This window comes from Cynocephalus volans, chromosome 15, assembly GCF_027409185.1.
Source record: "Cynocephalus volans isolate mCynVol1 chromosome 15, mCynVol1.pri, whole genome shotgun sequence".
In the NCBI taxonomy this organism is placed as follows: domain Eukaryota; kingdom Metazoa; phylum Chordata; class Mammalia; order Dermoptera; family Cynocephalidae; genus Cynocephalus; species Cynocephalus volans.
The window spans coordinates 6471950-6496751 of NC_084474.1; positions in this window are offsets into that span (position 1 = coordinate 6471950).

Genomic DNA, 24802 nt, shown 5'->3' on the forward strand with positions numbered 1-24802 from the left:
GATATACCTTCGACTTGATGATTTCCATTCCTCTGGGTATATTCCCAGCAGTGGGATAGCTGGGTCATATGGCAGATCTATCTGCAATTGTTTGAGGAATCTCCATACCATTTTCCATAGAGGCTGCACCATTTTGCAGTCCCACCAACAATGGATGAGAGTTCCTTTTTCTCCGCAACCTCGCCAGCACTTATCATTCAGAGTCTTTTGGATTTTAGCCATCCTAACTGGGGTGAGATGGTATCTCAGTGTGGTTTTGATTTGCATTTCCCGGATGCTGAGTGATGTTGAGCATTTTTTCATATGTCAGTTGGCTTTTTGTATATCTTCCTTAGAGAAATGCCTATTTAGCTCTTTTGCCCATTTTCTAATTGGGTTGCTTGTTTTTTTCTTGTAAAGTTGTTTGAGTTCCTTGTATATTCTGGATATTAATCCCTTGTCAGATGTATATTTTGCAAATATTCTCTCTCACTCTGTTGCTTGTCTTTTAACTCTGTTAATTGTTTCTTTTGCTGTGCAGAAGCTCTTTAGTTTGACATAATCCCATTTGTTTATTTTTCCTTTGGTTGCCTGTGCTTTGGGGGTCGTATTCATGAAGTCTGTGTCCAGTCCTATTTCCTGAAGTGTTTCTCCTATGTTTTCTTTAAGAAGTTTTATTGTTTCAGGGTGTATATTTAATTCTTTAATCCATTTTGAGTTGACTTTAGTGTATGGTGAAAGGTGTGGGTCTAGTTTCATTCTCCTGCATATTGATATCCGGTTCTCCCAGCACCATTTGCTGAAGAGGCAGTCTCTTCCCCAGTGTATAGGCTTGGTGCCTTTGTCAGAGATCAGATGGCTGTAGGTGTATGAGTTGATTTCTGGATTCTCTATTCTAGTCTACTGATCAGTGTGTCTATTTTTATGCCAGTACCATACTGTTTTGGTTATTATAGCTTTGTAGTATAGCTTAAAGTCAGGTAGTGTTATGCCTCCAGCTTAATTTTTTTTGCTCAGTGTTGCTTTGGCTATGCGTGGTCTTTTGTTATTCCATATAAATGTCTGGATAGTTCTTTCCATTTCTGAGAAAAATGTCTTTGGAATTTTGAAAGGGATTGCATTGAATTTGTATATCACTTTGGGTAGTATGGGCATTTTCACTATGTTGATTCTTCCAATCCAAGAGCATGGGATATCTTTCCATCTTCTTGTATCCTCTCCAATTTCTCTCAGCAGTGATTTGTAGTTCTCGTTATAGAGATTTTTCACATCCTTGGTTGTAAGCAAAAGTTCTGAAGTGCCCCCCAGAGGCGTCCTACCCTGCTCCTGGCACCTGCGAGCATGAGGACGTATTCCCCCTTGCTGACCTTGTGTTCTGTGGCACACATTCAGATCAGAAAATCATCTGGATTAGCTGGGTGGCTCTACTGTGATAATAGGAGCCCTTAAAAACAGAGAGCTTTCTCTGGCTGTTGGCAGAGAAGGCAAAGACTTGAAGCATGAGGAGGATTCGATGCACTGTTGGTGGCTTCAGAAAGCTGAGAAAGTCTGTCATTTCATCATGTATACTTTACTGATCTGGTGACCAGAAAATCTACACAAACAAATTTAGGGCAAATCCAGGGAGGTGGAGGCTATTGTTTTTGCCAGAAGCAGCCTGAAGGAAATGGTGGCTATTGTCCTTTTGGATTCAGGAATCTCTGCTGTGAAACATGTTCCTGTGGCCCTCAGTCTCCTGATGGAACTGTGCTGGGGGCATGCAGCAATGCCGTGCAGTCACCCTCTGTAGGGCTTGTCCTTCTCTCAGCACTTCTCATCTAAAATGGTGGCACCCAGGGCCGGCCCCGTGGCTCACTCCAGAGAGTACGGCACTGGTAGCGCTGAAGCCGCAGGTTCAGATCCTATATAGGGATGGCCGGTGCGCTCACTGGCTGAGCGTGGTGCTGACAACACCGTGCCGAGGGTTGCGATCCCCTTACCGGTCAGGAAAAAAAGAAAAAAAAAAAAGGCCGCACCCATGTTTGCCAGGCATGACCTGCACACTGCTGGCTGCAGGGCCCTGCACTAGACTCTGGAGCTCACACTGAGCGTGAATGAGAAGACGTGGGACAGGCCTGGGTCCCTGTTCACAGAAGCTCCCCTAGGGAGACTTAGGTACCATGAATTTTGAAGGCAGTGGGCCTAGAAATGATTCCTTGAGGAGATAGTCTGAAGGACCAATCTGTGTTAGTACATTCTGCAGTGCCCCACTTTTGTTAACAAGGAGAATTGAGTGAATGATACTCTTAGAATGGCAGCTTTTAAATGGCATCTTTTCTTGCATCACTGAATTGGACAGACACTAATCTCCCCATGAGCGCTGGTGTCAACTAAGCTCTGTGCTACTTTACTCAGCTGATTAGAGAAAGTTCCTTTATTCATGTTAAGGTGGGCCAAGGCATCTCCTTATTCAAAGAGTCCAAATCCAACTCCAGCCAGTTGTCTCACGCCTGACCACAATGCAGAATGAAGCGTCACATCAGTACCAGCCATGACTCAGAAATGCACGTTCTGCACATGGTGGGTGGGTATGTCAGAATCTGGAACTTAGCATTTCTAACTTTTTGGGCTCAACATAGGTTTACGCTACTTGTGCATGTGGTCTGTTTTGACAGTCTGTGCTCTCTCAAAGGTCTGAACTGCAGTTGCTCATTTTGAATCATTTATTTGAACCCTTGTGTGTTGTCTGATTGATGGCGGTCTTTTAAAGATGGTATAATTTAAAAATTGCTTCTACATACATGGAGACCTTGGATGGCATGGACCATGCATTTGAGGAATTAAAAAGCTACAAAAAAAAAAAAAAGCAGAAGTATAACCGTGTCAACTGTATCAATGAGATTTGAAACACAGTTACTTGCATACTCAGGGAAAGATCATTTTATCTTTTCTCTGTGAGAAGGAAACTTTGCCAGGGGATGTCATGCATTAAGGACAACTGCCAAAGAGAAATGAGCCTCAGCACATTGGTTTGATCTACTCAAATCAGTTTGTGGTAATATTTTCTTTCCTTTTGAAAAAATAATGAAAGCTGTCTCACCTCTAGAATACTATTATTTTGCTAATCTCTCCCAACTTTCGTAACTATTACTGGGAAGAAAAGCTCTTTCTCCTGAAATGTTCCCTGTCTTACTGTAAGCCCTAACAACTTGCAGATGTCAGTGAAAGAACAAAAAGGCCTTTGCAGATAAGCTGTGGTGGAGGAACGTGGATGGAGACACCGTCATTTCATGGGGGCTTTTCCTGGGGCCGCGGCCACGCCAGTGCTCACCCAGCCCCTCTGGTGTGGAGGGCCGCAGCCTTGGGGCAGCCTGGCCTGGTTAGCAGGGCAATGTGACCTCCCTCAGCTGGCCTTTTCTAGCAGAGCAGACAGAGCTTTGCGGCTGCAGGGAGTGGACAGAAGCTGGAAACCACTAGCAGACTTTTAGTAAGATTTGGGAATATATTTATGTTCTTATAACTTTTCTACTGACCAGTTTTTTTTTTTTCTTCAAATTGATGAGGCTGAAAAGCTACCACATCCCCTTTCATTGGATATGGAGAAATCAGTTCCTGGGGGGTACGTGGAATTGAGGAGCAGAGTGTCAGATGAGGAATAAAGGTTGAACTGTTCGACAAATGTCTTTAGGACGACGGGCTCCCCAGCCAAAGGACGTGAGTGCCGCCTTTCACCAAACACGACAGTAAATTTTAGACGAAATGCACTCCTAAAATGGAGAAAACAAAACTTTAGAAAATGCTGAAAGAAATGTAGGGAGATATTTTCATAATTTAGGGGTCATAAAGAGTTTACTAAGCAGCAAAACACAAAATTCAAAAACTGTAGAGGAAATGATTGACAGATCTGGCCAGCAACACTAGAACAAAATAAGAACCCAAACCACTTCTGATTATTGAATGACCCCATAAACATCTTTCCACACAAGCCGAACATCAGGATATGTGCCACACGCACAGCAGGAAAAGGGGTGCAGTTGCACAGGTGGGGAGTTCACGCAGAGCAGTCAGGAAGGACGATGGGGCAGAGTCAAGTCCCGGGAAGTGCTGAGGACCAACCACTCAGGGCCATCAGCCTCCTGCAAAGGCAGGTGAGTGCGAATGGGAGCGTTGTGACATGCCACCTTCCCTGGGCAGACTGGCCAACTTTAGGATGATAGAGATCCTGTCAGGTTTGTGAGATACAGGGAAGGTGCACTCACACCCCACTGGTGCATCCTAGTGCAGCTATTTTGGTGGCATTTTGGCCAAGGATGTCAAAATTTGGCAGGACCTGGAAAAATTTAAAGTGCACATTTTGACCCAGCAATATCATTTTTGGAATATAGCTTACATGAATACTTGCATATGGACACAAGATGAATGCACAATAAAATACACCTTGCATTATTTCATGGTGAAAATTGGAAACAACCTTAATGTCCATTTGGTATATATATAAACATATATAATTTTTGGTGTATTTATATTATATATATATTCACCAAAAATTAAACAGAAAGCAAAAAAAGCAAGAAAAGAAGGCTGAAGGCAAACCCTAAGGAACACGAGCTTCTGAGGAGAGGGAGACAGAGAGTAATTGCAAAGAGACTGAGAAAAAGTAGCGCAGAGGTAGGGAAAGCCAGAAGTGTGTCAAGGAGACAGTGACAGACAGTGACATGGCTCCAGAGGTCAAGCGGTCTGAACACTGAAGTGTCCGTTTGACTCGGTAGCCAGGAAGCAAAGCATCCTGCGGACGGTTGAGATATAATATCTGCCACATGTACAGCAGGAATGCATAATGTGAAATATTGTGGGGCACTGCAAAACGTAAGGTAGATACGTAGATACAGACAGAAAATTCTCCTATCTATATTTGATGAAATTTCTATCTCAAAAACAGCAAGAAAAAAATCTGTATACACAAAGGGCCAGGCAGATAATAGGCAGTCAATATGTATTTGTTGAGTGAAATGATGTAAGTGTGTAGAAAGAGTTCTGGAAGGACATGCAGTGATCTGGCCACAGTGGTGCCCCACAGGAGGGAGCGGGGTTCTGGGGTGTGAAGGGAACCTGTACTTTTCCATTGTTCGCATTTGTGCTTTGTCGTAGTTTCAAAGAAGTCGTGTCCTTCCACAAGGAGCTGACTTCACCGCTACCCTCATAGTGAAGATGATATTCAGAGACAGCAATAGATTGTAGGTTGTCTTTCTGGTGACTTTTTAGTGTCATGGTGCCAGCAATTTCTAAGCAAATATTATTTCCTATACTGGAGTTTGGGGAAGAAGCTTGCAAGATGAAGGGACTGGGGATGCTGTCTCCTAGGGAGTGTCCGGAAAGGACTCTGTCTCCACTGGTCATCCCCCTCGCGCCTCAGCCCCCTGCAGTCTCCACTGTCCCCAGGATGCTTTTGCTAGGATCACCCAGAGCTTCCTGGCTACCGAGTCAAACGGACACTTCAGTGTTCAGACCGCTTGACCTCTGAAGCCGTATCACTGTCCCTGTCTCCTCGACACACTTCTGGCTTTTCCTACCTCTATGCTACTTTTTCTCGGCCTCTTTGCAATTCCTCTGTCTTCCTCTTCTCAAATGTTCGTGTTCCTTAGGGTTTGTCTTCAGGCTTCTCTTCTTGCTTTCTGTGCTCTGTCGTCTCCTGCAGCATGCCTGCACTCTCAGGGCTTAAATCCAATCTGCTGGCCACACTTCCAGGCCAAACGCTTCCTCCGTGCTCCAAACCTGTATCTCCAACTGCAACTGGACATCTGTACGTGGGCGTGTTAGGAGCATCTTGAATTCAACATATTCGGAATCAGACTCATTCTCTCCGGGCCTGGATCGCTTGCCCCGCTAGCCAGCCTTCATGATGGCCACCGCCCTTGTCCATTCGGACACCTGCCAGTGCTCCTCGGATCGTCCCTTCCACTGCACTCAGTGGGAGGTGAAGCCCTGCCGGCCCCTGTGTCTTGTGTCGCACTAGCCCCAGCTCTGCTGTGTCATGCATCCCAAAGCCGCTGTCTTGGCTGGATGAGCGGCACCCTTTCCTAAGTGGCGCGTGCCTCTGGCCTTGCTTCTCTCCAGTCCGTTGTGCTACAGTGCGTGGTGCTCCTTCTCAGGAGCTGTCAGGGGCCTTCTGTTAATTTTAGGATGAAATACATGGCTTCAGCTACCTGGCTTCAGTCTTTTGTCCCATCTTGCTCCCTCTGTTGCAGCCTTGCACACAGCGGTACTTGTTGTTCCTCTAACACGCCGTGCTGTCATGCCTGGCCTCACTCAGTAGATACTTACTGAACACGTACTAAGTTCCAGGCTCTAATCTGTGGGCCGCACCATGCTCCGACCCTCATGGGGCGTACATTCTGGCTACTTACTACCGTAAGTAAACGTGTAGACAAACAGGATCATGTAATGTCATAGCAGATGCCGTGGGGAAAATAAAAGAGGGCAACAAAATAGTGAGTCTGGAGTAGGGAGGGGGTGCAGCTTCTGCTAAGAGGCCAGCGAGGTCCCTTTGACGAGGTGACGCTGGCCTCAGACCAGTCTCGGTTAAACAGTAAAGAAACTGATGATCTGCTTTTTAGGCAGTCTAGAAAAGTGTGAGCCCTGGGTCGTTGGATTGTGAGACTTTGCCACATCCTCAAGGACCCAGGAATGTCATCTCTCTGCTTTGCTTTGCTTTGCTCTTTTTGGTGACTGCTTTGTTATGAAGCCAGAATTGAGATGAATGCTGCCACTCCCAGGGTCACATCTAGGCATGACAGTATCCAGAGGTAAGAGAGAGAACTTCTCTTTTTCGGGTGCTTCTCCTGAGGAAAACCTTTCCCAGGACTAGCAGACTTTCCCACAGGCCTCGCTTCCGGTGCCGGGCTGTGGTCCTCCTGAGCTGGCTGGAAGGTGTCACAGCACAAGCTGGTCGCCATGGGGCTGGATGCTCGGATGGCAACCACAGTGCTCAGGGTGCTGGGGTGCAGACGAGCCATGCTTATGGGGAGGGCGAGTATTCCGGTAACTGCGATGGGAAGCAGCTGGAGGTGTGGACAGTTCAGCATAATCACTGCTGTGCCACAGTGCGACTACTGTCTTCCACAGACTGCAGGGGACGGGCAGGTGGCGTAAGGACCCACTGGGCCAGTGCTAGGAGGGTGGAGCAGTCGTCTAGAGAGGAGAGGAGGTCGACCAGGGTGGCAGCCACAGCTGCGGCCTGGCGGGAATGGTTGGCTGTAGGATATTCTTGAGGGAGAGAGCAGGGCTTGCTGATGTAGGCATGGTGGGACGAGCAACGGGAAGGGACAAGGAAATCTCCTGGAGTCTTGGCCCAGCAGCTGGTGGTGACGTTCATGAGGTGGGGCCAGGGGGAGCAGCAGGATTTGAGGCGCAGAGGGTGGCTCAGCTTTTACCTGGTTGGTTGAAAATGCCTGTTAGTCATCAGCCAGGAGAGATCAGGAAGATGGTTCCAGATTGGAGTGCAGAGCTCAGGGGAGAGCTGGGGACAGGAAGTGCTGGATGGGTCCAGCCCTGACACCGATGAGGTCGGCTGGGGCAGAGAGCGGAAGAGAGCTAAGAGGCAAGCCCTGGACACTCAGAGACGTGGAGGGGGAGAGGACGGCAAATGTGCACCTGCGAAGGAGCCTGGGAAATGAGAGACACGGTCTCTGCAGGAGGCGGTCACCGATGGTGTCCAACACCACAGAGGAAAAGCCCTCGGTGAACAGATAACGGGCTGCCGGGGCGGGGGGTATTCTGAGGCCACGGGGATCCTGAAAAGTTCTTCATGGAGGAACGGAGACCGAAGTCTCACTGGAGCCCCTGGGGAGGAAGCGGGGGAGAGGCGTTATGGAGACTCGTCAGGGCTCCCTCGGGGAAGCAGCGCCGCCCTGGCCACGTGGGGCCGAGGAGCCTGGCAGGGGCAGCTCACGCGGTGCAGAGAAGATCAGGAGGAGCAGGTGCGAGGGAGGGCGGCCGAGGACGGGCGAGGAGACGGCGGGCCGGGGGCTGGCAGGCGGGAGACGTGTCCCTGCCACTGAACTTTCCACCTCCCCAGCCCCTTCACTTGGCTGTTCTCCAATCATTCCTTAAAATCCCACTCAGGCAGCACCTCCCCAGAAGCCTCTCTGGAACCTTCTGGTGCTTGCATCCGGCCGAGGTGACTGGCTCTGGCACGGTTCCTGGTGGTTAGTAGGTGCCCCCTAAATATCCGGAGGATTGACTTGAACCCTGTTTCTCCTGAGTTCATAGCTCCTTGAAGGCACAGACTGTGCTTACTCCATAAGTATTCGCTGACTGAATGCATGGATGGGTGAGTAGGGCCAGCACTTTGTCTTACACATTTATTATCTGTTGCTCCTGTTACTTGTGCTAAAATGATCCCTTTATGTTCACGATGCCCCTCTTCCCGGGAGTTCTGGGCCTTGGTGACCACGTTAAGCTTGACTTCAATATACCCTTGGTGATAGTATATTTTTGATCCTTCATCATCTTTCCAAATTATTTTCATGTGGAAATCCCTCTTATCACTTGAATTGACTTCTGTGGGATATTTCTGGTTTTGATCGGCTTTTCTTAGTGTGCGGAACTATGAAATGTTATGGCGCTGGAGCTGCAAATGTGTGATGATGTTAGGCAAGTTTGAGATTTGTTCTCTGGTTAAGTTACAGAGAGGCTTGTCAAAGGAGTACCTTGTAAATTAATTATGCTTAGTGTGTATATTTCAATAGGGCAGCTAAGGGTGCAGCGCACTGCCTGGCCAGCCCTGCAGGGAGCCCTGTGCACTGCCAGCCTCCTGAGGCGGGACCATCGCTGCTGGCCAAGCTTCTCTGGGGGCTGCTCTCTGCACCCAGACTTTCTTCACGTCATGGAGGGAACAAAGACCTCTGTGGTCCTGCGGTGCCAGTTTGGCCAGGCAAAGACAAAGGGACATTTAAATAAAGTCTCCAGACGTTTACTTCACTTCAAATTTACGTCTCCAAATTTGCACATTGTGCAACCTTGCAGATCTGGAAATGTATTTCTGTAACTGGGAACTGGCTCCAATATGCCTTAATGTTGTGACTTTTCTTTTTCTCGTGGGGAGCGAGCAGGAAGGGATTAGCTGTCTTTTTTTCCCCTTCCAGAGAACTGCCAAAATAATTTTGACTCTCCCAGATGAAGGAAGTTTTAAAATTGTGGTTCTCCTGAGGTTCCTTTGGAAGAAGACGCAGCAATTCTGAGAAACCAGCGGGGGGGCTGCCAGAGGCTGCGTTCCCTGCCGCGGCGTCTGCTTCCTGGCGCGGGGTCAGGGCAAGGAGAGGGCGCGGTCCAGCCTGGCGCGCGCGGTCTGCGGGGCCAGCCTGGCGCGCGCGGTCTGCGGGGCCAGCCTGGCGCGCGCGCCCGCCCCGCGCGCGCACCCGAGAGCCAGGCCTTGGCTCTGGTGGAACCGTTTCCTGCTCTGGAGTCCGCCTCCTGCGCTTCCCGCGGCGGCAGGCGGTTTTCAGGGCGTGCAGCTTCGAGGAGCCGCCTCGGTCTCTGGGTCTCTGTCCTGGGGTTTGGAGATAGACAGGAAAGGCGTGTGGCAGCGGCCTGGGGAGGGTTACGGGGTGTAAGGGCCACGGGTTTCAGAGCTGCCAGGCACATTTAGACAGAGTCGCAGAGTTGGGGGAGCACAAGTAGCAGGGTCAGGCTGGCCCGGAGGCCTGGGCAGCTGGCCAGTGTGTGCCTGGCCGAGGCACCGCCCTGTCAGCACCCTCGAACCCCTTGGGGGTACTGGTAAGGCGACAGTTTAGAAATGGCATTTTAGTGCCGTTCAGAAAAGAGGAGTGAGCTGCAGCACCCTGGGGCCCCCTTCCGAAGACTGCTTTACCCCTACCAGAGGGTACGAGCAGTTAGCCTCTAAGTCTGGTTTCAGTCCTCTGTGAATGGGGCTACTGTGAGGAATAATGAGATCGTATATTGAGCAATGCCTAGCAAGTAGCAGGCAGATATAGGAAGTGCATGGATTGTCACCGTCTAATACCACACTCTCATTGGAAAGCTAAGCACTCGGCAGCCCAGACACGCCTAGATGATTTGCCCAATAGCACGAAGCTCTCATTGGTGGAACCAGGAACGGATCATCTCCCCTGACCTTTTCCCATTTCACCAGCTGCACCGCAAATCTTTTGGTTAAGTCCTCATGAAAGAGTAAAATGAAACGCTTTAATTAAAAGTTTTTCGTGATCGGCTTTTCAACATCAAAATAATATTGACGTGAAAATGAGAGATTTTGTGGGTGAGCTTCTACAGGCTGGAGGCAGCACATGTCCAGTCTGCCCAGGTTCTGATGTCATCTGGACATCGTCCTTGTGGAAACCACTCTCGTGGCTCTATGCAATTCCCTTCAATTTGGTGCTGGGAACAAAGGCTGAATGTCACTGTCCTTTTCCCCAAATTGTTCAGGGCCTCTTGGGGAAGGCAGATTAGGGAGTCAGTCATCGACACATCCGTTAATATACCAATACTCACCCAGTGCAGGGCCTGACCATGGCCAATGCTCAATAATGACAGGTGTTGTTTTGGGGGTCATATAGCTGTTGGTGCAAGACAGGTTGGCGCTAGGCACCTGATGTCTGCTCTGCACAACAGAATCTTCCTGGTGTGTTAAGGCTGAGTGGGAGAATGCAATTCAGAAATTATGATGATCACTTGCTTAACTGCACATTTGAGAGATTGCCAAGAACTTGCACATTGAGCATAGAGGTTAAGAGCACAGACTCTAGAATCAGATCTTTTGAGCTGAAATCCTGACTCTGCTGCTTTCTAGCTATGTGGTATTTGGAAAGTTACTAAACCTAGTGAAGCTCAATTAAATAATTTGTACAATGAAGATAATGATAGCAGGATGGGATAAGATAATGCTTGGAAAGTGTCATCCAGCATAGAATAAGAAGATAATTAATATTAGCCATTGTTGTTATTACATTCATTATTTCTTTTGACCTTTACCCTATCTAGGGGGATAGTCAGGGTAGGTGTTACTGCTCTCACTTTACAGGTGGTCACATAGCTTGCTCAAGGTCATAAAGCTAAAAAGGAAAGCACAGTCTTCTGAATCCTGTTTTAGTGCCTCAGGTATTTTGGTGTTTTGACTCTAAAGACAGGAGATAGTTGATGTTCAGCCTCACTAAGGGGACATTAAGCCACAATGTGAGTGTTGCATTTCCTCCTCTGACAGTCATTCCTGGGCCTCGACTCCTGTGCACAGCTCCAGTTTCCCCCAAGCAACACGCAATTTCTGCTCATCAGTTTGTCTGTTCTCACCAAACTCACTTATGGAGCTAGCACTACAAGTTATTCCGTGAAAAATGGTATTGTGGTCAAATAAATTTGGGAAATAGAGCTACAAGATTTCTATTTAGAAGTTCACAATACATATTAGCATAAGGGAGGTTAAAAAGTCATGCAGAACTTTGCTGAACCCAGGGTTTTTCTGAGTTATTTGCCCACAAGATCCACATTACATCTGCTACTAGTGCTGAGTGGAGTACACTTTGGTAAGAAACGTGAGGCTGATTGGTCTCATGTGTTAGAACCCAAACATGCATGTTCATCTGTGCATTCATTCTGCGAACAGTAATGGAACGCCCACCAGGTGCCAGGCCCTGTATGCTACGGTGAGCAACGCAGGCACAGTCCCTGATGGTTTGGCATTTACAAACTCATGGACTCTGTACGCATCAATCGAATATCCAAATAAAATAGGTGTACAACTGTAGTGGATTACAAAGAAAAACAAAATTTATTGCTTACAGTTTCTGAGGCTGGGAAGTCCAAAGTCCATCTGGTAGTAGCAATAGTGACCCAGGGGTCTCACATTGCAAGATGGTGGAAGCAGAGAGAGACAGTTCCTCATGCACTGTCCTTTTGAAGTCCTCAGAACCACACCCCTGACCACCATTTTTAATCCATTCACTACTGCATTGTCCTACAATCCAATCACCTCTTCAAGGTTCTACCTTTCAATAGCCATAATAGGATTTCCTGCCCTCTTAATAGTCACAGTGGGGGTCAAGTTTCTAACACATAAAAGTTGGGGGAAACAGTAGCAGGATACAAAATCAACACACAAAAATCAGTAGCATTTCTTTTCTCCAATAGTGAACATGCAGAAAGAGAAATCAAGAAAGCCTGCCCATTTACAATAGCCACCAAAAAATTAAAATACTTAGGAATTGAGTTAACCAAGGAGGTGAAAAATCTCTATAACGAGAACTACAAACCACTGCTGAGAGAAATTAGAGAGGATACAAGAAGATGGAAAGATATCCCATGCTCTTGGATTGGAAGAATCAACATAGTGAATATGTCCATACTACCCAAAGTGATATACAAATTCAATGCAATCCCCATCAAAATTCCAAAGACATTTTTCTCAGAAATGGAAAAAACTATTCAGACATTTATATGGAACAATAAAAGACCACGCATAGCCAAAGCAATGCTGAGCAAAAAAAATAAAGCTGGAGGCATAACACTACCTGACTTTAAGCTATACTACAAAGCTATAATAACCAAAACAGTATGGTACTGGCATAAAAACAGACACACTGACCAATGGAATAGAATAGAGAATCCAGAAATCAACCCACACACTTACTTCCATCTGATCTTTGACAAAGGCACCAAGCCTATTCACTGGCGAAGGGACTGCCAGTGATAATTTTAATTAAATTTTGTACCTTCACTTTTTACCTTGTATTTTTAAAAGCACCTTAGCTGCATATTCTTATAGCATTCCCATGGCAATAGAATTAAGTGTGGGTTAAGTGCGGGAGGTATTATTATCCCTATTTTATTTCAGGGATAGATAAGAGATAAAACTTTTAATTGGTTCAAAGTCATGTAGTGATATAAATGTGCATTGTGATATGTACACTAGTCACCTTTTGGGACTTTGGCATTTAAAAAATTTATTTAGAGAATGTTACCTTTTATTTTGCTTACATCCCAAGGAAATCTTAAATTAAAGGGGAATGGATTTTTATGTGTGTGAATGCTAAACGGTTTATCAACTCCATAAACAACTATCAAATATCATATGCAGAGTGTGGAAATTTCATCAGATTAAAGAATACTACTAAGACATGTTTTACACATTTTGTGTATAAACCAGTGCTCTGAAAACCATTATTTTTAGAAACAGTGTTTAAAAATTTTTTACATTAGTTTCTCATGTGAAATTGTGACAACCAGTACAGGATAATTACGTTCATATAGGCATGGTGGGTTTGATTCAGAAATATATTCTTTAAAAAAACTTTTTAATAATGCATTTGTTTACTATTTATATTTGAGTAATAGTTCATAATTTACAGTTTTCATTTTTTCCTTCATCTTGTAAGAAGATTCTTAAGTAATACAATTAAAATCAATGAATCCTAACTTTTTGTTGTTTTAGGAAATGTATGGGCACAAGGGTGATAGTTAATGTCCATATCTGGGAAGAAAATTTAGAAAATAAATGTTACTCTATAAAAATAATAGTAATTATAGTCCATAGTAAATGTATGGATCAGCAATGTTATGTTTTGGATTTTTTTTTTCTGCCTTATGTATGTTAATCACATTTTATTGGTGACAAAAATCTTAGCTTTTAGAACTTCAATCAGAACTTTTAAGAACACTTGAGCAATTAAAGTCTTAACCAAATTGATTAGACTCAAGCTTCTATTTTGATGGTTAGGAATAATGTCTTAAAAATATTCTTATTATATCTATTCATTCACTTAATCTTAATTTAACTTTTCCAATATTTAGATTTATCAGATGTCCTTTAGTGCCTGTCATCAGTATTTACCTGCAACATGTTGACAATAAATACAGTCAGGGTATTAATTTGCTGATAAATAACTAATTTTCCTGGGGGGCAGTAGTATTTAACTATGTGCCTTAATTTACACCAACACATTTTATATACTTGGGTATTGTTGTTCTAATTAATTACATAATTTAATACATCAATTATCTTTGGAGCTTTCTCATATGGTATTCTCTGGAATAGTTAAATATCAGACTTTTTGCTTTGAAATTCATTTTTCATGATAACAATTTTTTTATCCATTGTTTATTTGATGATATCAGGATTGAAAATAAGATAAATCTATCTAAAAATTGATATTTGCTTTAAATTAAGAGTGCACTTAAATTTAATTTCTCATAATACCAAACCCTTGTTTAATACAAAATTTAAAGAATCAAATAGATCCTTGTGCTGGCATTGTTTGCATTTTCCTCCTCTTAATTTTTTTGAAAAATATTACTCTTATTTAATATTATCTCCCAACTCAAAATCAGATAAATAGCACATTAAGTAATACATTAGGAAAAAGAATCAACCAACCAACCAACCAAACCAAAAAAAAAAAAAAAAAATCTTTCCTTATTACCATAGATATGTTTATAAGGAAGATCAGTCATGTAAAATGGAAATTAATTATTTAGGTAAATATTTGGTGGTTTATGTACCTACATATGTGATAACATTTATTAGGCCATTAACCTTAAGAATCTCATCTAAGAAGGGGAGAGCATCTTGAGCTCTAAGATTCAATTCACTTATTAGTATATAAAAGATAAGTTTTTCAATGAACAAACTTTGCCTAATGACCTGAAACTCAAAAACATATTGATATTGTCTATCAACATTTTAATACTCAGTATTTGTCATTCATTAAAATATAAATATTTTGGCAAAAAAGCTATTAAATTTTATGCATAGGAAATTATTATCTGAATTTCATATTTTCACAATCTACGAGCAAATATTGTCAATATTTTTTCACTGACAAAGATGTATTATGATGTGTAAATTAAAAAAAAAAGATTTATGTAGTTTAGCTCAATGAACTCAAACAGGCAAAATGAATGGAAAGTAATTAAATGTATCCCATTCATATAAGTATTCTTTTAAAAAATCAATATTTTTTGACAAATGATCATATTACACAGTAAGTTTATTTTTAAATTTTGGTAACTGCACTTTTAAGAGAATAATTGAGAAACTGCAGTGTAATAAGCATACAGTAAAACACTAGGAATCTCAGACCTTACTACAACTTTACCTGCAAGTATTGAAAGCGGAAAAGAGATATTGGGATGGCACAATTCACTTCATGTATTTGGACATTCATCAGGCTGAAATTTTTCATTTTCTATTTGTATATATATTTTTAACTGACAGATAAAATTATGTTTTTATTGTGTACAACATGATGTTTTGAAGTATGTATACAAGGGGTCTTCAAAATAGTCATGTAAAGATCCATATTATCTTTTAAATCTATTTTTCCACAAACTTTCTGAAATACCTTCATACATCATGGAGTGACAAAATCTAGCTAACGAACATATACGTTACCAACCTGATACCTCAAGTTATCAAATTTGTGGTGATTAATACCCTAAATATATAAGAAACTCAAACAACTCAATAGTGAGAAGACAAATAACCCAATTCATAAGGGGTTAAAGGAACTGAATAGGCATTTCTCAAAAGACTACGTAAAAGTTGCCAACAGGCATATGAAAAAATGCTCAGCACCACTAATAATTAGAGAAATGCAAATTAAAACCACAATGAGCAATTACCTCAGCCTGTTGGAATGACTATTATCAAAAAGATAAAAGATAAGTATTGGTAAGGATCTGGAGAAAAGGGAACACTTGTGAACTGTTAGAGGGAATGTGAATTAGTACAGCCATTATAAAAAACAGTACAGAGGTTCCTCAGAAAATTCAGAATTGAACTACCATACAATCCAACATTCTTACTACTGCGTATACACTCAGAGGAAATAAAATCTGTATGTTAAAGAGATACCTGCACTCCCATGTTCCCTGCAGCGTTATTCACAATATGCAACATATGGAATCAACCTAAAGTGTCCATCAGTGGATGAAGGATAAAAAGGACATGGTATACATACACAATGGAATACTATTCTGCCACAAAAATGAATAAAATCCTGTTATTTGTGACAATGTGGATGAACCTGGAGCACATTATGTTAAACAAAATAAGACAGGCTCAGAAAGACAGATACCATATGATCTTACTCATATGATCTTATACATGGAATCTAAAAATGTTTATCTCATAGAAGTGGAGAATAGAATGATGACTGCAAGGGGCTGGGGCCCTGGGGAATGGGGCTTGGGGAGATGTTGGTCAAAGGATACAACATTTCAGTTAAATAGGAATAAGTTCAATATATCCATACAACATAGTAACTATAGTTCACAATATATCGTATTCTTGAAAAATGCTAAAATAGTAGACATATAAGATTCTCACCACCAAATTGATAACTATGTGAGGTCATGTTACAAACTGATTAAAATATTTCTTTTGGTTTTAAGTTAGGTCTGTGATAAGTATGATGGTAACTTTGGTGGCTGAAATACAGATGAAAGCTACTGTCTTCACCTAATGTTCTTCAAGACCTTGTGAATGTAAAGAACCAACACAGCATAGGGGAAAGGGTGTTAAATTTAGGGTCGTCAAACTCAGATTATAAACATAATAAATATATGACTTTGCAAAGGTTATTCACTGAGGATCAGTTACTTCATTGCAACAATACGTGGTTTATACATAGGTTATCAGAAATTTCTAATTAAATAATTTAAGTGTCTGAAACATACCAGCTCTCTTAGTAATGTTATTATGTTTACTTAATTCGACCTTTTAATGGGCATATACTATGAATAAAATATTAAGCTATGCTTTAATATCTTATGAAAATAATTTTACTACATTTAAAATACTAATAAAAGTTATCTAAACTACATTTTTACATTCTCAAATTATCACTGCAGTATGAATACTTATAGTTTACATGTAATGAATTTCAAGCCTCATCAGTTGAATAAATTTCCCATAAATGTCCATTTCCTTTAATTGATGCTCATTCATGCAAGAAAATATATCACACCGATCAAATCGCAGACGTAGTAATGTAAAAGCAAAACTGTGCCGTGAGTTTTGAACACCCCTTTAACTTGACAGCAGTTACCTGACTAGAAAGGAAATGAACAGAATTATTTGCAAGTGCAGAAATTGCTGCTGGGTTAGAATTGACATTGAAGAAGCCTACTCTTTGGCAACCCCCATTGGCAACAGTGCCACCATGTCACTGTAAATAACCCTACTGAGATCAATTGTCATGCCCCAAGGAAACTGCTGTCTGTAATATCACAGAAAAGTAATGGGAGGAAAAGGTTTCCTGCTAGAACATGAGGCTTTTCTAAGCATTAAACTAACAAAGTTTGAACTAAGTCGGCCAAGAAGTACACTGTGGGAAATTGCACAGAATCTGCACATCAGCAAAACGTCTTGGCAGGAAATGGCTGGACATGTAGAAGTGGAATCTCTGTCTTATTTATTTGCCACTCTTGGGAACACTAATATGAAAGTGACTAATATGGCATAATAGTTCCCAGAACCAATTAATTAATCATAGCATGCCATTAATAGATACATTCCTTGGGGAGACTATTTCATGTTCGGAGAAATTAAACCACTTTATTATGATAACGTTTCCCTAGTCAAAAGTGCTTTAAATTTACATTCTCACACTGTTAACCAGGTGGGTATTTCCTAAATGATGAATATATTTTCCTCTGGTCTACAGGTGATTTCTGGAGGGAAACACCTTAAGTGCTCAAGTGGAGTGGAATTAAAGAATCATACTTTTTGCTTTTATTCTTGTACTTTGCATTAACTGAAAATATTTAGTACATCGATTCTGTTTCCTATGCGAATGAATTGGAATTCAGAAAGGTGAAGCAATTTGCAAATTGTGGCAGCGCTGCTAGGAAGCAGTCTTGTTTTGGCAGTGCCAGTTTCCAACTTGAAATTCCTTTAGACTACACTGTTTTCTCTGTGGACCATAATTATGACCAGATCTAAGAAATCAAATTATAAAATAATATAGGCTTTATTTAACCATATGATTAAGAACAACTAATAAGAATAGATTTAAATTACTCAGTATGTTTTATCAGCTTAATTGCTTATGGGTATATTGTGAAGTACAGGCCTTTCATTTTTTTTTTAATTGTATTTTTCAAATGTGAATTTGACAGACATATTTAAAATAGTAAAGTGCTCTCACCACAAAATGCTAACTATAAGAGATAATGTATATGTAAATTATCTAGATTTAATCATTCCTCTCTATATATACTTTAAAACATCATGTTGTACACAATAAATGTCTACAATTTTATCATTTTAAATATAAATAACTAAAAATTATTTCTTAGATGAATACTTACTGATGTGTGAAAATAATTACAAAGTACTTGGCAAAAAGCAAAACAATTACTACACAGCATAGGTTGTACAATCCCAGTTATGCTTAAGTATATATGAATACATGTATTTATATTTTAATATAAAAATACTGAGAAATGTGTCATAATTTTAACAATGTTTGTCTCTGGGTAGTGGCATAATAAATAATTTTTAATTTTCTTCTTTAGAATATTTTAAAAATCCTGGACATTTCTTTGTCTTTTAGTAAATTCTTCCATTTTCAGAAAAGTAAATTGTAAGCAATTCAACTTTCTTTTTAAACCTCTTCCAGCACCTGCTTTCCATGTCAAATAAATGGGACTGAGGGCCCATCTCTTAGTTGAAAAGTTTGTAGTTTTGTCAATTAGTTTATTACTTTTTCTTTATTACAAAATATTAGCCATTTTTTTCTTTAATAATTTTATAAATTAACTTATTTTGGTTACTTGAAATCATGCAGACACAGTTAAAGTTTTTAAGTCTTTACCTTTATCCATATATTGCAAAGTTCAATTGTTTTATTGATAGTAATATTAAATGTCTATACAAGTGGGCAAAGCACACCAAGTGTATTTTCTATGTTTTTTTCTCCAAGGGACATGCGTCACTATGATACACCCAGCTGTTCACTATGTCCAGTGAGATATGCCACCACCCTAAATAGTGTTCAATATTCCCAACCACATCCATGAGATAAAATGTTAAAGCTAAATATGACTTATTTTGTAGGGAATGTGTCTATACTTTCTCTCCAAAATGAGAATTTTTCTTTTAATACTTAACTTTCTATAAGAATCACCCTGCAGACTGTCAACAGTCCTTGTCATTTTTTCCACTCTAGTCCTCAATAATGCCACATTGTATGTTATTATTTTCTTCTCTGGCCCTTTTTTTTATTTACTATCTATTTACCTTGGATATCAGACTATAATGTGATTATCTGAGTTCGATGAGCATTCCTCATACACTATTTGTAGCTTCAATGTACTGAATGGTTGTTTCTTACAACCTTTAAATACATAAGAGGATACACAGCCCTCCCTGTTTATCTGCGGGTTCCGCATTCTCAGATTCAACCAAACAGGGAGGTAAAACATTTTAAGAAACAAAAAACAAACCTAAAACAATAAAAGTAAAAATTCAACAATAAAAATATAAAACAATATAACTATCTACATAATATTTATATATTGTATTAGGTATTGTGAGTAATCTAGAGATGATTTAAAGTTCAGACAGTACCCAATTTAAGACGGTTGGCCTTAAGATTTTTCACTTTATGATGGTGCAAGAGTGATACACATTCAGTAAAAACTGTACCTTTGAGTACTCGTACAACTGTTCTGTTTTTCACTTTTAGAACAGTATTCAATAAAATACATGAAATATTCAACACTTTATTATAAAGTATGCTTTGTGTTAGATGATTTTGCCCAACTGGAGGCTTGAGTAAGTTCTGAGCATGTTTCAGGTAGGGTGGGCTAAGTTATGATGTTTGGTAGGTTAGGTATATTAAATGCATTTTCTACTTAATGATGTCAACTTATGATGGATTTACCAGGTCATAACTCTGCTGTTAGTAAAAAAAAAAAAAAAAAAAAAAAAATCTGCATATGGGAGAATGTGGGTAGGTTATATGCAAATACTATGGCATTTTACATAGGGGACTTGAACATCCATGTGGATTTTGGCACCCACGAGGGTCCTGAAACCAATTTCCTGCAGACATTGAGGGACAACGGTACTGCTCCTCCTGGATAGTCTCTCATGACCATTTGAAAATACCTCACTGTACCTCACTTGTAGATAGTTGTTAAACTCTAAATTAATGACCCAATGTTCTTCTTCTTACCATTTAGGTAGCCGTGTATGTGTGTGTGATTTCTCTTGCTTGAGAGGTTAGGCTCTCTCTGTTCCACCATTTTCTGCTGTGTGAGACCCCTGTGTCACTGCTGCCACCAAGATTTTCACCAGATTTGTCCCCCAACTTTGGACTTCCAGCCTCAGAAACTGTAAATGATGAATTTTGTTTTCTTTACAAATCACCTGGTTCCATGTATTTTTTTATAAGCAGCAGAAATGGACTAATACACTGAGTGAAGTGTGAAGCAGTGAGCAAGACTGAAGTCTTAATGCATGAAAACTGATTCTGTTCAACCTTCGTAATGAGACCTAAGCATATAGTTTCTTTAAACTAGCTGAATACATTAATGCAACAGAAATCAACTTGTCAGATCTCTACCATAACCATCAGCATGAGTTGCTTGGATTCAACACTCTTAAAATTAGGGAAATTTTAAATAAGGAAACAGGCCTATTTAATATATATTAGGGAATTGTGACAAAAGTAGAAAGAAACAAATTTGTATTAGAAGTTGAATACAACTCTGTGATTATAATCTCAATAAAATAGTCATGTTTATAATAGAGCTAATATGACATGGAGAAGAAAGTCTACAGTTCTGTACTAAAGTGATGACTAATAAGTTCAAAGGTCAGTATTTTATCAAAAAAGATACTCCAAATCAGCCTCACTTTTCTTCATTTTCTAATTTATTGGATCGGCTGTGGTGATACTTACATCTCATAAATGTTTCTGTATCTGTTTTCTTCATTTTTCTCAAGTTTTGTCACATAGTGTAGACTTAAGTGTAATGCTACTTGATGAGAAGGTACACCTCATTAAGAGGATATCTACAAACTAATGATTTAAATACTTGTATTGTTTCCCTATTTCCCTAAACTGAGTTAGAAGCCCTGCTTTTTTCTTCTATTACCTTGCATTCCCTGCACATTTCACATTGTGTTATTTATAATTGATGAGTATGTGTACTTCTTCCCTAGAATACTCTGTCTTTAAGGAATAAGGTGTGCGTGTATATATACGAGGGTACTTTAGAAAGTTCATGGAAAGCCTCATATTATCTTCAAGGTGTGTTTATCATGAGCTTTTGGATGTACGTATGTGTGCACATACAGCACAGTTACTATCCCACCTCATGCTCGTGTTCTGTGACACTCTCCTGACAAACTCTTCGTTGGCCTCTTTCCCCCACTTTCTCACTCCACCAATAGATACAATTGAATCTTGAGATTCAATTATCTAATTGAAAGCGCTCATTAACAGTTTCAAAGTATTTATGGGTATTATGCACTGCAATGCCTTACCATCTTGGTGACAAGATTGCATGGCATTACTACTCTTTTCACACATAACTTAGGCCTGGTGATATTAACACCAATGAAGTAGATAGGGTTCTTAAAGGGCTCGTGTGTATTAAGAAATCAGGAAGCCAAGGGCAGAGATATGATCCATAATAGCATTCAAGAAAAAAAATATAGGAGAGCAAAGGTAAATAATATGTAAGAGGAGAAAATCAGGAGTGTTGACTAACAGAGAAGAAGGAGGGATCACATTTTAAGTAGAAGAGCATTGTGTGACATATGACAGGTTGATGAGAATCAAGCAAGATGATGTTTTGAATGTTACTATGTAATTTAATGCCATGGAGGTCATTTTTTTTCCCAAATTTTATTTTATTTCGTCAATATACAACGTGGTTGATTATTGTGACCCATTACCAAAACCTCCCTCTGTCCTTCCTCTCCCCTCTCCCTCCCAGCAATCTCCGATCTGTTTGCTTGTCGTAGCAACTTCAAGGAATAGTAATTGTTGTGTCTTCTTCCCTACCCTCCCGTTTTTTTATGTATTTATTTATTTATTTCTAGCTCCCAGAGATAAGTGAGAACATATGGTATTTCTCATTCTGCGCCTGACTCATTGCACTTAATATAATTCTCTCTACGTCCAACCATGTCATTGCAAATGGCAGTATTTCATTCTTTTTTATAGCTGAGTAGTATTCCATTGTGTAGATGTACCACATTTTCCATATCCACTCATTTGATGATGGACTTTTGGGCTGGTTCCAACTCTTAGCTATTGTAAAGAGTGCTGCAATGAACATTGGGGAACAGGTATACCTTCGATCTGATGATTTCCATTCCTCTGGGTATATTCCCAGGAGTGGGATAACTGGGTCATGTGATAAATTGTTTGAGGAACCTCCATACCATTTTCCATAGAGGCTGCACCATTTTGCAGTCCCACCAACAGTGTGTGAGAGTTCCTTTTTCTCTGCAACCTCGCCGGCATTTATCATCTGCAGTCTTTTGGATATTATCCATCCTAACTGGGGTGACAAGATATCTCAGTGTGGTTATGATTTGCATTTCCTGAATGCTGAGTGATGTTGAACATTTTTTCATGTGTCGGTTGGCCATTCGTATATCTTTCTTTGAGAAATGCCTATTTAGCTCTTTTGCCCATTTTTTAATTGGGTTGCTTGCTTTTTTCTTTTAAAGTTGTTTCAGTTCCTTGTATATTCTGGATATTAATCCTTTGTCAGATGTATATTTTGCAAATATTTTCTCCCACTGTGTTGGTTGTCTTTTAACTCCGTTAATTGTTTCTTTTGCTGTGCAGAAGCTTTTTAGTTTGATATAATCCCATTTGTTTATTTTTCCTTTGGTTGCCCATGCTTTTGGGGTGAAATTCCTGAAGTCTGTGTCCAGTCCTTCTTCCTGAAGTGTTTCTCATATGTTTTCTTTAAGAAGTTTTATTGTTTCATGGTGTATATTTAATTTTTTAATCCATTTTGAGTTGATTTTAGTATATGGTGAGAGGTATGGATCTACTTTCATTCTCCTGCTTATTGATATCCAGTTATCCCAGCAGCATTTGCTGAATAGTCAATCTCTTCCCCAGTGTATAGGCTTGGTGCCTTTGTCAGAGATCAGATGGCTGTAGGTGTGGGGGTTGATTTCTGGATTCTCTATTCTATTCCATTGATCAGTGGGTCTGTTTTTAAGCCAGTACCATGCTGTTTTAGTTATTATAGCTTTGTAGTATAGTTTAAAGTCACATAGTGTTATGCCTCCAGCTTTATTTTTTTGCTCAGCATTGCATTGGCTAAGCGTGGTCTTTTGTTATTCCATACAAATGTCTGGACAGTTTTTTTTCCATTTCTGAGAAAAATGTCATTGGAATTTTGATGGGGATCACATTGAATTTGGGTAGTATGGACATTTTCACAATGTTGATTCTTCCAATCCAAGAGCATGGGATATCTTTCTATTTTCTTGTATCCTCTCTAATTTCTCTCAGCAGTGGTTTGTAGTTCTCATTATAGAGATTTTTCACATCCTTGGTTAACTCTATTCCTAAGTATTTTATTTTTTTGGCAGCTATTGTAAATGGGCAAGATTTCTTGATTTCTCTTTCTGCATGTTCACTTTTGGAAAATAGAATTGTTACTGATTCTTGTGTGTTGATTTTGTATCCGGCAACTTTGCTGAAATCACTTATCAACTCGAAGAGTTCTTTTGTAGAATCTTTAGGCTGTTCGATATACACAATCATGTCATCTGCAAAGAGGAACAGTTTTATTTCATATTTTCCAGTCTGGATGCCCTTTATTTCCTTCTCTTCTCTGATTGCTCTTGCTAGTACTTCCAATACTATGTTGAGTAGGAGTGGTGAGAGTGGGCATCCTTGTCTAGCTCCTGTTCTTAAAGGAAAAGCTTTTAGCTTTTCCCCATTCAGGATGATATTGGCAATGGGTTTATCATATATGGCTTTAATTATGTTGAAATACTTTCCATCTATACCTAACTTATAGAGGATCTTTGTCATGAATGAATGTTGAATTTTATCAAATGTTTTTTCAGCATCTATAGAGATGATCATATGGTCCTTCTGTTTGATTTTATTGATTTGGTGTATCACATTTATTGACTTGTGTATGTTGAACAAACCTAGCATCCCTGGGATGAATCCCAATTGATCGTGGTGTATAATTGTACATATGTGTTGCTGTATTCTGTTAGCTATTATTTTATTGAAGATTTTTGCATCTATATTCATCAAGGATATCGGCCTGTAGTTTTCTTTTTCAGTTGTTTCTTTACCTGGTTTTGTTGTCAGGATGATGTTTGCTTCATAGAATGAGTTTGGGAGATTTGCCTCTGTTTCAATCTTTTGGAATAGTTTGTAAAGAATTGGTGTCAATTCCTCTTTGAATGTTTGGTAAAATCTGCTGTGAATCCATCTGGTCCTGGGCTTTTCTTTGTTGGGAGTCTTCTGATAACAGCTTCAATCTCCTTTATTGTTATAGGTTTGTTCAGGTTTTCTACATCTTCTTGGCTCAGTTTTGGTAGGTTGCGTATGTCCAGAAATTTATCCATTTCCTCAAGATTTTCAAATTTGTTGGCTTATAGTTGTTCATAGTAATCTCCTTGTATTTCAAATGTATCAGTTGTAATATGACCTTTTAGAATTTTTGTTATTTGGATCTTCTCTCTTCTTTTTTTTGTTAGCCATGCTAATTGTTTGTCAATTTTATTTATCTTTTAAAAAAGCCTACTTTTTCATTCATTGATCTTTTGTTTCATTTTCTTTGTTTGTTTCAATTTCATTAAGTTCTGCTCAGATCTTAATGATTT